General features: G+C 35.7%; 1 protein-coding gene across 7 annotated transcripts in view; it reads right to left on the bottom strand.

The window, feature by feature from the left end:
- LOC115215557 overlaps positions 1–17,500 on the bottom strand; it is a 285,843-nt gene that overhangs the window by 47,906 nt on the left and 220,437 nt on the right. The window lies entirely within an intron of this gene.

Here is a 17,500-nt window from a genome sequence, read left to right on the forward strand (position 1 = left end):
ATAAACGCAAAGATTTCTAGTCAGAAATGTTTGACATTGAACGAACACACCGTAATACATCACATTTACTACCCCTTCTATCATCTGCATTATCTTCCCTTATCAAGACAATAACAACAACAACGAAGACAACGACGATGACGACAGCTGCTGCTGCTGTGCTGCTACTACTACTACTACTACTACTACTACTACTACTACTACTACTACTACTACTACTGCTGCTGCTGCTGCTGCTGCTGTTTTTGTTGTTGTTAAGCAACAAGACGGGTAAGGGTGATTAGGTGATGGTCTAGGGCTTAGGGGCGGGAGACCCCAGATCTTGGAAAAAGAATCAAACTTTGGTCGTCTTGTTGTAGTCGAGGGCTCTTCGTTGACGTCCGACACCACTGGGAGGTGGCCCTCGAAGTCACTGGAAATGGAGATCTCCAGGTCCAAATTCTTGAACGGCTGCTGCTGCTACTACTACTACTACTACTACTACTACTACTACTACTACTACTGCTGCTGCTGCTGCTGCTGCTGCTGCTACTACTACTACTACTACTACTACTACTACTACTGCTGCTGCTGCTACTACTGCTACTACTACTACTACTACTACTACTACTACTACTACTACTACTACTACTACTACTACTGAAAGTAATTTCTAATATCGGAACACAGTCGTACATATTTTTATTTGTTAAATAGTTGAATTTAGAGAAAGAGACATTGCCAGTGACATTTGCAGACTTTCCGAGGCCGGTGACTATGTTCTACTTAAACCGTAGCAACTGCAGGAAGGGCATGTGTCGAGAGAAGAGTCCAGTGGGATGATGTTTTGGAAAGAAAGGACCGGGAATAATGGTTAGTGCGGGGACTGAGGGAGTTGGATGCACAGAATGTGACGAGAGATGGAGGCACGAGTGGGTCGGAAGTGCCTGAATGTTAGAAGTACGAGGTCAGTCAGCTCGGAGGAACTGAGGCCATTATTGTAGCGATAAAAAATACAAACAATGGTGGTAACACGCCTGCAGATAAAAGACTGGTGTATGTCCGTCAATGATTAAATTCCAGTTAGTCGAGTGATCCTTCTCTGGACGCTGTTCAAGATGTCGACGTGCGTAGCAACAGTACCATCCAAGATATAAGAACAATATTCTATTACGAGCTTTACTTGAGCCTTGTTGAGTGTCAGCTGTTATCTGGGATTGAAATATTGTATAATGAAACCAAGTAAATATCACGAAGTTCTTCAAATGATGCATCCACTGTCTTCATTATTTTTATTTTTAGAAAACCAGTTAATTATTTTGTAAATGGCATTTATTCAAAATTTGATTCATGCATAGATATGTAAATTGATCGTCTAAAAAAATTTGGTGATAAAACATATTCAGAAAGCTGAAGTATTTAGGCTTATACAACCAAGAAGACAATGTTAGGTACAAGATTGGTCTTGTGACTTCGTAATTTGATTCGCTACTAACCTCTTGCCTATGGAACTTAAGTCTTTATGGAGCCGTAGGGGCGTTGTTGTAATGTACGGTGTAGCTCGAAAAACTTTAGATGTAGTGGAGTCTATCTCACTACGAGTTAGTGACAGTCAATATCTTTCAGAATGACAGATAGACAGAAAGAAGGGCAAAGAAGCGATCGAAGCACAGGACAAGTACTTTATTTATCGACTCCGAAGAATAAGAGGCAAAATTGACTTCAACTGTATATGACCTCAGAACGAAGAGAACTGGAACATATACCGCAAGGTAAAAGATCTCTAATTTATGATGTCTGCTAGTTCTTCTTAGTATAAATTTGAACGATGTTAATAAATTCTAACAATGACTTCTAACATTAACACAAATAAGGAGATTGTGTAGCAGTTCATATCAACAACATCAACAGACAAGTTCTTTAGTGTTCTTTAAGTTACCGACACTGAAATAAAGAAAACTACACTTGATTGGAGCAGGATTCGAAAAGAGCTGCAAGTCAATAAGGAGTAGTTTGTCCAAAGCTGCAACGATCGAATCAGTTCACTGTTTTTAATGTTAGGTGTATTATATGGAATATAATGCAAATGCAGGCGACCCAACAACATAGTTTCGAGTTCAGGCTCACTACGTGGCACCTTGGGAAAATTTCTTACGAAAACTAAAAGAAGCCCATCATGTGTACACACACACACACACACACACACACACACGCACACACGTAGATATATATAGGCGCGCGCGCACACATACACACATAGACACGTGCTATGCTTGCGTACTGTCTCCAATATAAAGCCGGTTCACCATATTCATAACAGTTAGTTACTAACAAAATGCAACATATCAGGTATTGGAACCATCCTCACCAAAATACAGCTTAGATGGTCGGGTCGTCTTTCACGTATGAGTGATATCAAGTTTTGTGTCTGTGCTTGCCCCTCGCCAACGCTTGTCAACCGGTGTTGGCGTGTTTACAAAAACCGATGGAGAAATTACCAGGCTTAAAAAAGTACTTGGGCCGATTATTTCGACCAAAATTCTTCAGAGCGGTACCTCAGCATGGCCGAAGTCTAATGACTGAAACAAGTAAAAGTTAAAAGATACCACAAAAATAAATACCCAACCCACCAAGAAAAAAAAAAAAAAGCAGTATAAACTACCAGCCATTGCTCACATGAAGGTTTTCAGTCGTCACCCCAATAAACCCCACATCTAATGATTCACACCATGCGACCCATTACGTTTTTGGATATTATGAGTTTACCGGTCTCATTTGACTCGCTTGTTCCATATTAGGGGCTATATCGGCTCGGAGAAACCTCTTCATATTTTAAACTTTCTACTCCTAGGAACTAGGAATAAAAGTTTTGTTGGGAATGTGAGCCAGACGAAGACTTCGACCTCGATGTTCAGCTGGTAATTATTTCATCGACTATGAAGGGATGAAGTCAAAGTCGACCTTGGCGGATTTTGCACGCAGAATGTAAAGACGGACGAAATGTTTCTAAACAGTTTATCCGGCATGTTATTGATTCTGCTAATGCGCCGCCTTGCATACTTTAAATAGCATGATCTGAAAAAAAAAAAATTAAGCGGTCTTGGCTAGAACAACTTTTGATATCTGTAGGCTTGCCTGACCAAGTTTGACCCGGGGATAAACAACAACAGCAACATTATATTTGAAGGTAGAAGACGAGATGGTCATGGTCAAGTTTTATCTAGGGTTAAAGAACAACAACGACAGGAAAAACTATGTCCGAAAGCAATAGACGAAATGGTCATGGCTAGAAAACTTTTTGATATCTATAAGTCTGCCCGAAGAAGTCTGACCTGGGGTTATAAACAACATCAATAACAACAACAGCAGCATCAGAAACAACAAGAAGAAGGCTATTATAACCCTCTTGGCGGTAGTGGTGGTTGTAAATTTAAACAAAGTTTTTATTGTTTAATACTGAAACACAAAGAAGGTAGTGCATGGTCTCAAGCGAGCAAACATTGAGATAGCTCGAAGAATGATTATCCTCGCCTCGCTGGCTTGTCTTTAGTGGTCAGCGTAAAAAAAACAGAGTATGTAATGACACCGAGGTAAATGGATATGCTCTCGTCTCTCTCTCTCTCTCTTACACACACACATGCATAGGCACACATACACGCACACACAAAAGCTTACATGCACTTACACACTCGCGTGCGTACACATATATACATTCGTACATCTTATACAATATATATTATTAAAACATAGATATGAATATATATACCTATAAATATATATATATATATATATACATACATATGCTATAGTATAATATATATTATATACATATATGTATTACGTAATGTATATTTTGATACATATATAATACCATATATATATATTGATACATATATGTATATATAATAATAATAATAATAATAATAATAATCATAATAATAATAATAATAATAATAATAATAATAATAATGATGATAATAATATATGAGGGAATATTATTCCAAACTTGATAAAAGTTTTTTTTCTAATTTATCTATATATATATATATAATATATATATATATATATATATATATATATATATATATGTGTTTGTGTGTGTTGTGTGTGTGTGTATATATAATATATATTATATATATATATATATATATATATATACATAATATATATACATACGTATATATGTATGTAATATGACACACACATATGTATGTATATCTGTGTGTCTGTCTCTCTGTTTTACTGTGTGTGGGTGTATGCGTGGATATATATCTAAATAATACTTTACTAACATTCGACAAGAGTGTGATGTTATAATCGATAATAACACCCGAGTAGTGTAACGGAATAAATGTCATAGAATATTTAGTTCCATCCCAGTGCATCTGATGTTAAAATTCCGATATTATTGACTTCACATCTTCCCACCCACCAAGTTTAATACTGCACCTACCAGTAATATACTGGGTCGATTCAAACGACTCTAATGATCCTCTATACAACACGCCTTACGCCTAACTAGAGAAAAAAATCAATATAAGAAAGAACCAAATATAAATTATCCCCAAAAAGCCAACGTAAAACTATTATGAATCATATATCTGACATGATTTATGGCTAAAGTAGTTAAAACTGATAGACGTATTAAGTTCAGAGCACAGGTTTTTTCCTATATTACTTTATGATATAATATATAACAGATAACATTACAATCGATATATATATATATATATATATATATATATATATATGTATGCGCTTATATTATATATATATATGCACATATATATGTGCTTATATATACATATATATATGTGCTTACATATATATATATATATATATATATATAATATATATAAATATATATATGTAGTATATATATATACATGTATATATATATGGTATATATATATAAATATATATATATGGTATATATATATATATATATATATGTATATGTATTTATATTTTATATTGTTATGTATATGTATATGTATATGTATATATATATATATATATAATATATAGATATTATATATATATTATATATATATATATTTGGTCTGTGTGTCCCATGTACGTAAAAATATACATAGATGTGTGTGTATGTATGTGTTTGTGTGTGTGTGCGTGTGTATGTGCTGTCTTCGTCACAAGTTTTATTCTCAAGGTTAAACGATGCTATTAACTTGTATGAAAACACTTCTCAAAAATAGTCTCCAAGCGGTCAGCGCAATCACTAATGGCTTAGACAACACTCCCCGATATTACTTCAATAAAGTATATATTTTCATTCTCTCTTTTTATTTTTTTTCTTTCCCTTCTCTCTCTCTCTCTACTCCCTCTCTCTCTCTCTGTATAATTATATATATATATATATATATATATATATAATATATATATATATATATAGGATTATATATATAATATTATATATATGCGAACTAGTCGACACTTACCGATAAAAACACTCATGAGCACATACATATGTTGGAGAATATCTATCTATGTATATATAGTTATGTTATGATTTTACGCCGCTGTACATAGACACACACGCATATGTTTGTACATACACATATATACCTTTGTGTTTCTGTGTGTATTTATACATGTATATTTATATATTATAGCGGGGTAGGCCGGTTTATGGGGTTACTCTGGCTTTCCCGCTTTTCAGTGTATAAAACAAATACATGAATGCAAGAAGCTCAAAGCCATCTCCTTTCGTCGGTCGGTTAAACAGATTTTCAACTATTACCCGTCATATGACAGACAATAGCATTTTAGTCCATAGTTACCAAGGGAGATAAATACAATAACATCCTAGTTATCTCGCTTTGGCGCTTGGTGAAACAGCGAGATGGAAACAGACGGGCAGTTATATAATACAACTGATGGCAGTATTCTGGTCGTGCTCTGATATGTGTGAGCGTATTTAGTAACAGCACTGCCGCATGTAGCCGAGTAGTACTCTCAGATAGAAGGAAATTATCTGTTGTGGAGTGTTTACAAACGTTTCGGTCCTAAAGTGGAACCGCAGTCCTTCAGTTGAAGATATCACTGTTTGCAGGATTGGACGCATTAGAAAACATGAAGCTCCCATCATATGGCATACATAAGATAATTATTATTCTTTTATTCTTTAACATCAGTGATCTGACTGCGGCCGTGCTGGAGCACCGCCTTTTAGTCGAACACATCGATCCCAGGACTTATTCTTTGCAAGCCTAGTACTTATTCTATCGGACTCTTTTTACAGAACCGCTGAGTTATGAGAACGTAAACACACCAGCATCGGTTGCCAAGCGAAGTTGGGGAGACAAATACAGACACACAAACACACACACACACACACACACACACACACACACACACACACACACACACACACACACACACACACATACACACACATATACAGATATACGACCGGCTTCTTTCAGTTTCCGTCTACCGAATCCACTCACAAGGCTTTGGTCAGCCTGAGGCTTTAGTAGAAGACACTTGCCCAAGTTGCCACGCAGTGGGACTGAACCCGGAACCATGTGGTTGGTAAGCAAGCTACTTTCCACACACCCACTCCTTGATAACTTTTATCACATTTCTTGGTGATTATACAAAAGGATGAAATAAATACACATTTCTAAAGGAAAATATCATTGTTCTATATTTAAGAGATGAGGAATTATATACGTTATTTACATTATTTACATTTGACAGATATTTGTCCTCATCTTGTTTGTTGTTAGCACAACGTTTCGGCTGATACACCCTCCAGCCTTCATCAGGCTGGAGAGTATATCAGCCGAAACGTTGTTAACAATAAACAAGATGAGGACAAATATCCGTCAAATGTAAATAATTTAAATAATGAAAGTATTATTATCTTGAAATATAAATAGAACAAATTTCTCCATGTTTACGTTTGCAATGAATATACGTAATTACTTTTCTAAATTTTCTCAACATAATTGCCATCCATATCTTCGATAATCTATCTCAGCAAAATTTGTCGTTTACCTCCCCGTCGTCGACGTTACCTTCTTCTTCTTCTTCTTCTTCTTCTTCTTCTTCTTCTTCTTCTTCTTCTTCTTCTTCTTCTTCTTCTTCTTCTTCTTCTTCTTCTTCTTCTTCTTCTTCTTCTTCTCTTCTTCTTCTTCTTCTTCTTCTTCTTCTTCGTCTTCTTCTTCGTCTTCTTCTTCTTTTTCTTTTTCTTCTTCTTCTTCTTCTTCTTCTTCACGTCGTCCTCCCCCTCCTTCTCTGTTTCCTTGACTTGCTTTTCTCTCACTGTGTGTGTATGTAGCATTACTTTATCCATTGCCTGCCATCAAGCTTAGTATGTGCGCTTATCTTGCAACTTTTATGTTAACCCTCTGTGGATCTCTCTCTTACTCTGTCTTTTCCTTCTCTCTCTCTGTACTGTGACTGGGCAATTTAATCAGCTAAACATCCACCCACCTACCCACCCACCCAACCAACCAACCAACCAGCTTTTATGTCGGCTAATATGACATAAAAAATGGAATAAATAAACGAAAATCCCGCTCCCACCATCAATAAATAAATAAATAAACAAATATATGTATACATATACACACATACATATATATACACACAATTAATTACTGCAAGGTGCAGGAGTGGCAGTGCGGTAAGTAGCTTGCTTACCAACTATATAGCTCCGGGTTCAGTCCCAATGCGTGGCACCTTAGGCATGTGTCTTCTACTATAGCCTCGGGCCGACCAAAGCCTTGTGAGTGGATTTGGTTGGCGGAAACTGAAAGAAGCCCGTCGTATATATGTATATATATATATGTATGTGAGTGTTTATGTTTGTGTGTCTGTGTTTGTCTACCCCAACATCGCTTGACAACCGATGCTGGCGTGTTTACATCCCCGTAAAGTAGCAGTTCGGCAAAAGAGACCGATAGAATAAGTACTAGGCTTCCAAAGAATAAGTCCTGGGGTCGATTTGCTCGACAAAATGTGGTGCTCCAGCATGGTCAAAACAAGTAAAAGAGTAAAAGGGTATATATATTTCGAAATAATTACTAACTTCTGTCATTGAAATAAAGCCAGAAATTTGCATGGAAGTGGTTCCATATATTATCGGCAGCGACTGTATCGATGACTGGAGGGCGAAAGAGAAAATCGATATGAGCGGGAAAAATCAATACGAGTGGGACATATGATGCTCTAATTGATTACTATAAGGTATCATATCCGATGTCCTTCTCATTCCAATCCACCGCTAATGTAAAAGTATGCATTAGTTGTAGCAGTAGTCGTAGCTCTTATTTAGCCCTAGGTCATCCCTAATCCAGTAAACCTATAATCGTTAAACGTTTCGAGCGTGACCATTTTGTAGGTATTATATTGTCCTATGTATTCAATTATTACAGGTGTGTGTGTGTGTGTGTGTGTGTGTGTGTGTGGTGTGTGTGTGTTATCTAAGGTAATTTGACGGCTATTTCTAACATGTAAAGAGGCTACATAGAGACTCCTACATTGGATCCTTTGTCCCCTCACTGTTTCGATATCAAACTGCGAGATATTGGCTTAACCCTTTCGGTATCAAACTTCCAACGTCCGATATGAAACCGTTTGACACCGACTCTATGATAAAGCCTTACAGTTTTAAAGACATCTAAATTAAAACTTTCCACCGAAATTTCCTGTTAAATTTATGTTCCAAACTTCAGCTTAATAACGAGAAGGTAATTTTCATGAATTCGTCATGAATTTCGAAATTAATTGAAACAAAATTCAGTGCATTTAAACGAAAATATATGAGAAGGGTTAACGCGTTTGATGCTAACCTTCTAGAGATCACTCCTGGTTCTCTGAAGTAATCTAAATTATCTGTTTTGATACCAACTGTTTGATCCTCACTTGGGTTTATGATACAAATTTCCTACTTTAAAATCACCGAACTTAAAAACTTCCCTCAAGATTTCCTGTTAAATTTATGAACCAAACTTCAGCTTAATAACGACAAAGTTATTTTCTAAAATTTTCATTACTTTCAAAATTAATTAAAATGGAAATCTCTCTCTATATAAAGCTGAAGTTGTTTGTGTGTGGCAGGTTTGGTAGCCTTCAACTAACACTATCTCCTCCGAGACCCTGCGGTGCAAGTTGGCCAAAATTGAGAGTATGATAGAAGAAGGCTTACTCTTCATTCCGTAGAAGATAAAATTCAGATAGGACCATGTTAACACCAAAAATTATTTACATAAGAAAGGTGCTTTTTTACTATGAAAATCCCTATTTTTTACGATTTTTTGACTGCTGTGTCGCCATTTTTCGGTGTATTTCAATCAGAAAAAAGTTCACTTAAAGAGATTAACAAGCTACATAATGTAGAATTTTTACTTTTCAAAAATTCCAATTCTAAAGGGTCGAAACAAACCCGAGCAATGCCGGACGATACTGCTAGTAAAATAATAAAAATAATATGATAAAGAAAAAAGGCTTAAAGTACGCTGAGCGCTAAACAAACGTTACTTTCTTACATTAATCCAGAGTTTCACAAACATACACACACAGACACACACATCATCATCCTTCGACGTAGTAGAATTACCAGTCCCAACAAGTCGAGGTTCAAGATACGGCTTGTAATATCCATCCTTTCGATCACTGAAAGCAAAACTTGGCTCGCAAGATCACATTCGTTTGAGTGATTTTCAGGAGTCATTGTTTCGCCCTTGTACGCCAATCCGTGGCAGTGTTAGCCATTTATAGCTGAGGGAAATTGAGTAACGTGAAACGGGAGGTTTTGTTTAAAAACACAACGTACGACCGGTCTGGGAATCGAAAGCCCGATCTCACTACCGTGAGTGCAACACCCTATCCGCTAACCACAGACCTATGCATTTTGTGATCCCAATCCAAAACGTGCTATAAGGCGCGGGGATGGGGCGGCATCAAGTATTACGCAGGCAGTATAGCTGATATACTTCTGTAATTGATCTAAAATGGTGTGTATGGTCGTGGTACTCCATCGGTAACGACGACGAGTATTCCAGTTGATCTGAGCAACGGAACAGCCTGCTCGTGAAATTAATGTGCAAGTGGCTGAGCACTACACAGACACGTGTATCCTTAACGTAGTTCTTGGGGAGAATCAGCGTGACACAGAATGTGACAAGGCTGGCTCTTTGAAATACAGGTACAATAGAGTGGAGACGTAATGGCCTAATGGTTAGGGCAGCAGACTCACGGTCGTAAGAACGTGGTTTCGATTCCCAGACCTGGCATTGTGAGTGTTTATTAAGCAAAAACACATAAGCTCCACGAGGCTCCGGCGGGTCTGGTGGTGATCCCCGCTATACTCTTTGACCACAACTTTCTCTCACTCTTTCTTCCTACTTAGCCACAAAGCAGAGGACCCATGGTGTAACCCACTATGTTGTTGTAAACTTTCAGATCCTAGTCTAGATTGCGAATCCTCTGTACCCAGGATGGTTCAGCTCTCCACCCGTTAAAAGCCACCGTTTACGGAATGAGGATAACAACGTAGCTTCCGCGCCCGTGCAACCGCCAGTCTATCGCGTGTGGTGGGTGGGTCTTCAAGTTGTCACACGCATTCTTAGTAGCTTAGAGTAGGCTCGAATTAGAGATTATTCTTTGTGGCTAATGGCGTGAGTGCTGATTGGAAGAAGAAGAAGGAACAAAAGAAAAAGGAAGAAAGAGCTAGAGAAAATTGTGGTGAAAGAGTACAGTAGGGTTCGCCACAACCCCCTGCCGGAGCCTTGGGGAGCCTTAGGTGATTTCGCTCAATAAACATCCACAACACCCGGTCTGGGATATCGAAACCGCGATCCCACGACCGCGAATCTACGGCCTTAACCACTGGGCCATTGCGCCTCCACTGTATATGATATATATACTATCAAATATTATGTAGATAATGTGAGTAAGGAAAGTAAAGAAAGTTATGTAAATATTATGAGAGACAATAAACTCAGAGAAACCGCTGTTTACGAAAACAAATATTAACCTGTGCCTAAATACACTCCAGCATAAATCTACTCATAATAAATAGTGTAATGAGAGGAGTAGGAGGGAGGAGAGGTATTTACCTAGATCTGTGTATATTAAATACCACATTTGTGCTACTCATGCACCTGCATAAGTAATGTGGTGTAAACTTATTCACCGCAAATATATACACACATACATATATTATATCTATCTATCTATCTATCTATCTATCTATCTATCTATCTATCTATCTATCTATCTATCTGTCTGTCTGTCTGTCTGTCTGTCTGTCTGTCTGTCTGTCTGTCTGTCTGTCTGTCTGTCTATCTATCTATCTATCTATCTATCTATCTATCTATCTGTCTGTCTGTCTGTCTGTCTGTCTGTCTGTCTGTCTGTCTATCTATCTATCTATCTATCTATCTATCTATTTATCTATCTATCTATCTATCTATCTATCTATCTATCTATCTATCTATCTATCTATCTATCTAACTATCTATCTATCTATCTATCTATCTATCTATCTATCTATCTATCTATCTATCTGTCTGTCTGTCTGTCTGTCTGTGTGTCTGTCTGTCTGTGTGTCTGTCTATCTATCTATCTATCTATCTATCTATCTATCTATCTATCTATGTAGATAGATGGATAGATTGATTAATAGATATATATATAAGTGCGCGCGTGTGTGTGTGTACATATATATATTATACACCACACACGCACAAACACTCATACATATATAAATATTCATGTATATAAATATATACATATCACCAGCCAACTACTGGAGCAGTTCTTTCTCCCTCCCTCTCTCTTTTCAGTTGTCATATCTTTAATGGTTCAAGAGCGGGAGATCTACGGCATACACATACATGCAGATACATGCATATACATACATACGTATGTATATGTATATATATAGACACGTATGTATATATATGCATATATAAACTTATACATATATGTATATATATATATATGCATATATATATAATTATATATTATATATATATATATAATATATATATATACTGGTATATATATACACACACACACACTCATATATATATATATATGTATATATATATATATATGAGATCAATGTACACGCATTTATGTTTATATTACATATGTATGCATATTGTACACACATACACACGCATACACACACGCGCGCAGAGACACACAATTATATACATATGTATACACATATATACCCATACTTACATATACACATACATACATACATACATACATACATATATATATATATATATATATATATATATATATACATGCAATAGACCCATGTAGATAGACATATGCACTTAACATAACACACTTCATCAAAGACGAATACATAATATAAATAAAAATATTAGAAAACAAAGTTAATTAACTCGAAGGCAAGAAAAGAATGTAAACGCCAACGAAATAATGAATTAATACACCGAACAAAAAAAAAATAGAGAAAAGAAAGAACTGAAGGTATTCATGTTATTAATTGAACTACTTCAGAATTAGACTTTGTTTAAACCTGATGGCACATTACACATAACAATACTGGTATTACCTGATTACATATTTACAAATTTCCTTGAGCGATTTTGCAATAAAGTAGAGATTGACTGTTCATTCACAGACTTTTATGTTACCCAGACTCATATAAAAATGAACATACAAAGATTAACACATTGACAAAGATAGTGAATATAACAAGTAAATATTATTTCTGTTACGAACTTGTACTGATACGTGGAGATATCGATAAAGTCTATATGAAGAATAACAAAAGAATATATTTGGAAGCGTTCATACACTAAAAAATAATCAAAAATGCATACAAATATGTAACTTTAAAGCAAACAGTTACATAAAATATTGCTCAAATTAAGGTGTTTTTAATTATAAAATTATGAAATATGTATTATGTCCATATGTATGCATATGAGTATATAGGCGCAATGAAGGCGCAGTGAAGGTTAGAGCGTCGAGCTTACGATCGTGAGGTTGTGAGTTCGATTCCCGGGTTGTGCTCTTCAGACACTTTATTTCACGTTACTCCACTTAACTCAGCTGTAGAAATGAGTGGCGATATCACTGGTGCCAAGCTGTATCGGCCCCTTTGCCTTTCCCTTGGATAACATCAGTGGTATGCATGGGCGACTGCTGGCCTTCCATAAGCAACCTTGCTCGGACTTGTGCCTCGGAGGGTAACTTTCTAGGTCCCATGGTCATTCCTGACCAAAGGGGATCTAAGAATGTAGGCGCAAGCGTGGCTGGGTGGTAAGAATCTTGCTTCCCAACCACATGATTCCCGGGTTCAGTCCCACAGCGTGGCAACTTGGGCAAGTGTTTTCTACTATAGACTCGGGCCGATGAAAACCTAGTGAGTGGATTTGATGGAAACTGAAAGAAGCCCATCGTATATATATATATATATATATGCGATGGACTTCTTTCACTAATATGTGTATATCTATGTCTGTGTGTCTTTCTGTCTGTGTTTGTCCACACACCATTTTACGACCAGTGTTGGAGTGATTGCATCCCCGTATCTTAGCTGTCCGGCAAAAGACTCTAATAGAATAACTACCAGGATTACAAAATAAGTATTGGGGTCAAATCATTCGACTAAAAAATTCAAGTCGGCGTCCTGGCGTGGCCGCAGTTTAATGTTTGAAACATATATATATTATATATATATATATATATATATTTTATATGTGTGCATGTGTATGTATTTTTATTCGCATACACAGCGACTCCAGTTACTAGTTGGGATCTATGAAATAAATTTTTTTCAGTTTATGGAACTTCGAACTGGGGAAAATGAACGACCTTCTATGTCAACAAACCACTATTGGTTCTGAAAGTTGATTTTTATTCCTTCTATAGACTGCTCGAAGCTTACTAACTTCCTACATCTGGATCCAAGTATCCAGGTGTAGGAATATATATGTATGTATGCATGTATGTGTTTATGGATGGATGGATGGATATCCCTTTATCCGTTATCGGATTGCTTATTCTCTTCCTTCAACAGTATAGCCAAACATATCGATCCTTGAACCTGTTTCTCACCTGATACTTATTTTTACGAAACATAATTGCCAAAGTACTGGTGTTAAAGAAGGCAACAGGCACAGAAGCATAGAACGACACAGACAGTACCGCAACATATATTAAACGGGATGTATAGGCACACAAGCAGAGAAGCCTTGGTAGTGTTGGTGGTTGGACGATGCAGCTATTAACTCGATATATATATATATATACACTCATACACATATAATTAATAATATCAAAGGGTAATCAGAAATATTAGAAATTTCCATTACCAGTGGCCTAGCGTGTAAAATTTTAGTCAATAGATTATATATTATTCATATAAATACAGTGTACATATGTTTTATATGAATATATATACATATATATTCACACTCACACACACACCCACATATATATATATATATATATATATATATATATATATTATATATATATTATATACATATACATACGCATATATGCACATAGAAATATATGCATGCATAACAATATTTATACATTTACCAAATCGGCGAGTTGGCAGAGACATTAGCACGCCGGGCGAAATGCTTAGCGATATTTCGTCTGTCTTTACGTTCTGAGTTCAAGTTCCGCCGAGGTCGAATTTGCTTTTCATCCTTTCGGAGACAATAAATTAAGTACCAGTTGCGTACTGGGGGCGGTCTAATCGACTGGCCCCCTCCCACAAAATTCCGGTCCTTGTGCTTAGAGTAGAAAAGAATATTTGTGTCTGTCTGTCTGTCTGTCTCTTTTGCTTTTCATCACACTTTCTGACTGTCTGTTAGTCTGTCTCTCTCTCTCGGTCTCCCTTTCTTTCTGTCTGACAGTTTGTGTTTCTTCCTGCATCATTCTGTCTGTCTGTCCGTCTCTTTCTCTCTCTCTATTGGTATGTATGTAGTTATTAACTGACTGAAGTAAAATGAATGTGCATTCTGTTATGCACTGATGTATTCATAATAGTATGTATTAGCATGTGTACTTAGATGTCAAAGTGACGTCAATATTTAAAGCATGTTTAATTAAAATATATATAATCTCTTTCATTGTCACGCATATAATCTCTTTCGTTGTTTCGCATATCCATGTACATACATATATACATGTCTGTATATACACACAAGCATGCGTATATTTGTGTCCATGTGTGTGTGTCTGTAGATGTCTTGATATATATTTACATAATCGAAAAGGTTATGTAGAGAATGCATATTAATTTCGATGTCCAATCGATTTGAGCTAATATCCGTACACACACACACACATATGTTCTTAGTTTCAAGCCAAGGAATGCGGCCATGCTGGGGCATTCCCACATATATACATGCATACATGCATATATACACACACACACACACACACACACACACACACACACACAACACACATATATATATATAGGCATAGGAGTGGCTGTGTGGTAAGCAGCTTGCTTACGAACCACATGGTTCCGGGTTCAGTCCCACTGCGTGGCACCTTAGGCAAGTGTCTTCTACTATAGCCTCGGGCCGACCAATGCCTACCAGGATTTGGTAGATGGAAACTGAAAGAAGCCCGTCGTATATATGTATATATATATATATATACGTGTGTGTGTACGTGTATCTGTGTATGTTTGTGTGTCTCTGTTTGTCCCCCTAACATCGCTTGACAACCGATGCTGGTGTGTTTACGTCCCCTATAACTTAGCGGTTCGGCAAAAGAGGCCGCTAGAATAAGTACTATGCTTACAAAGAATAGGTCCTGGGGTCGAATCACTCGACTAAAAGGTGGTGCTCCAGCATGGCCACAGTCAAATGACTGAAACAAGTGAAAGAGTAAAAGAGTATACACACACACACACACACACACACACACACACATACATATATATATATCAGTTTAATACATATACTGAAAGAGGTACATGCTTTTGGTATGATACTTTACATAAGCGTATTCGTAAAATACGCCATTTTTCTCCAAGCAAAATTTCAGGCTCTCTTTATTTGATACATATTTAAAAACTGGGGCAGTAGGCAGTGGGAAGTAAGAAAAAAAGAGATGAAAACACGCGTGCACACACAGACAGACAGACAGATACACACACAGATATCGGGCCGGATATACAAGTATGGGTACGTAAGTATATATCTATCTATATATATATATATATATATATATGTATGTATGTATGTATGTATGTATGTATGTATGTATATATATTTATATATATATATATATGCGTGTATTTCTCGTATATATCTATAAATTCAATTACATATGCATGCATACATATCTATATACCATAATTTAGCAGTTTTAAATATATACAATATATATGTATCTGATTACATCTATCAATAATGTGCGTGTGAGCTAAACTGTATTTACATATTCATGTGTATATTCCTAAGTATATAATTATATACATACATAGTCATACATTCATTTAAAATTAATTTTCAATTAATTTTTTTCAAGTACTGTTGAGCAACAATATATTGACAGATTGGGATTGAATGAATAAAGTTGAATAAAGAATAAGGAATAAGAGAGAAACCTACTTTATACATAATACATATACATACACGCATACAAACATGCATACATACTTACATACGCACACATACATGCATGCGCACATATATATCTGTAGAGATATATATATATAGGGACATATATATATATATATACATGTGCATCAATATATATATATATATATATATAACATATACATTATATAATATATATATATATATATATATATATATATATATATATATATATATAATATTATATAGCAAAACTACTGGAGATTACGTATACACACGTGGCAAAATTATGAGTTGAATATATTTGGGAAAAACAAACATAAAAAGTGGAAGAGAAATGCGTTCGTTTCACATAGTTTAATAACTTTTTATAAAGAAAATTGTTGTTATATATATACATAAATTATCTATTTATATATATATAACAAAATTTGTTTATAAAAAGATTAAACTGTGTGAAACGAACGTATTTCTGTTTCGCTTTTTATGTTTTCCACATATTTTCAACCTATACACATACACATACACATACACACACGCACATGTATGCGTATACACCTATGTATGTGTATGCATGCATGTATGTATGTATGTATGTATGTATGTATGTATGTATGTATGTATGTATGTATGTATGTATGTATGTATGTATGTATGTATGCATGTATGTATGTATGTATGTATGTTTGTGTGTGTATTTGTACATATATATATATACGATATACGTTGCATGAAAGAATTACATTTCAAATACAATTAAGAAAATGTTTTCTGAAAGGAAGAAAATACATACGTACGTACATACATACATACATACATACATACATACATACCTACTACATACATACATACATACATACATACATACATACATACATGCGTGCATACAGATATATATATATATATATATAATATATATA

This window comes from Octopus sinensis, linkage group LG1 (assembly GCF_006345805.1).
Source record: "Octopus sinensis linkage group LG1, ASM634580v1, whole genome shotgun sequence".
NCBI lineage: Eukaryota > Metazoa > Mollusca > Cephalopoda > Octopoda > Octopodidae > Octopus > Octopus sinensis.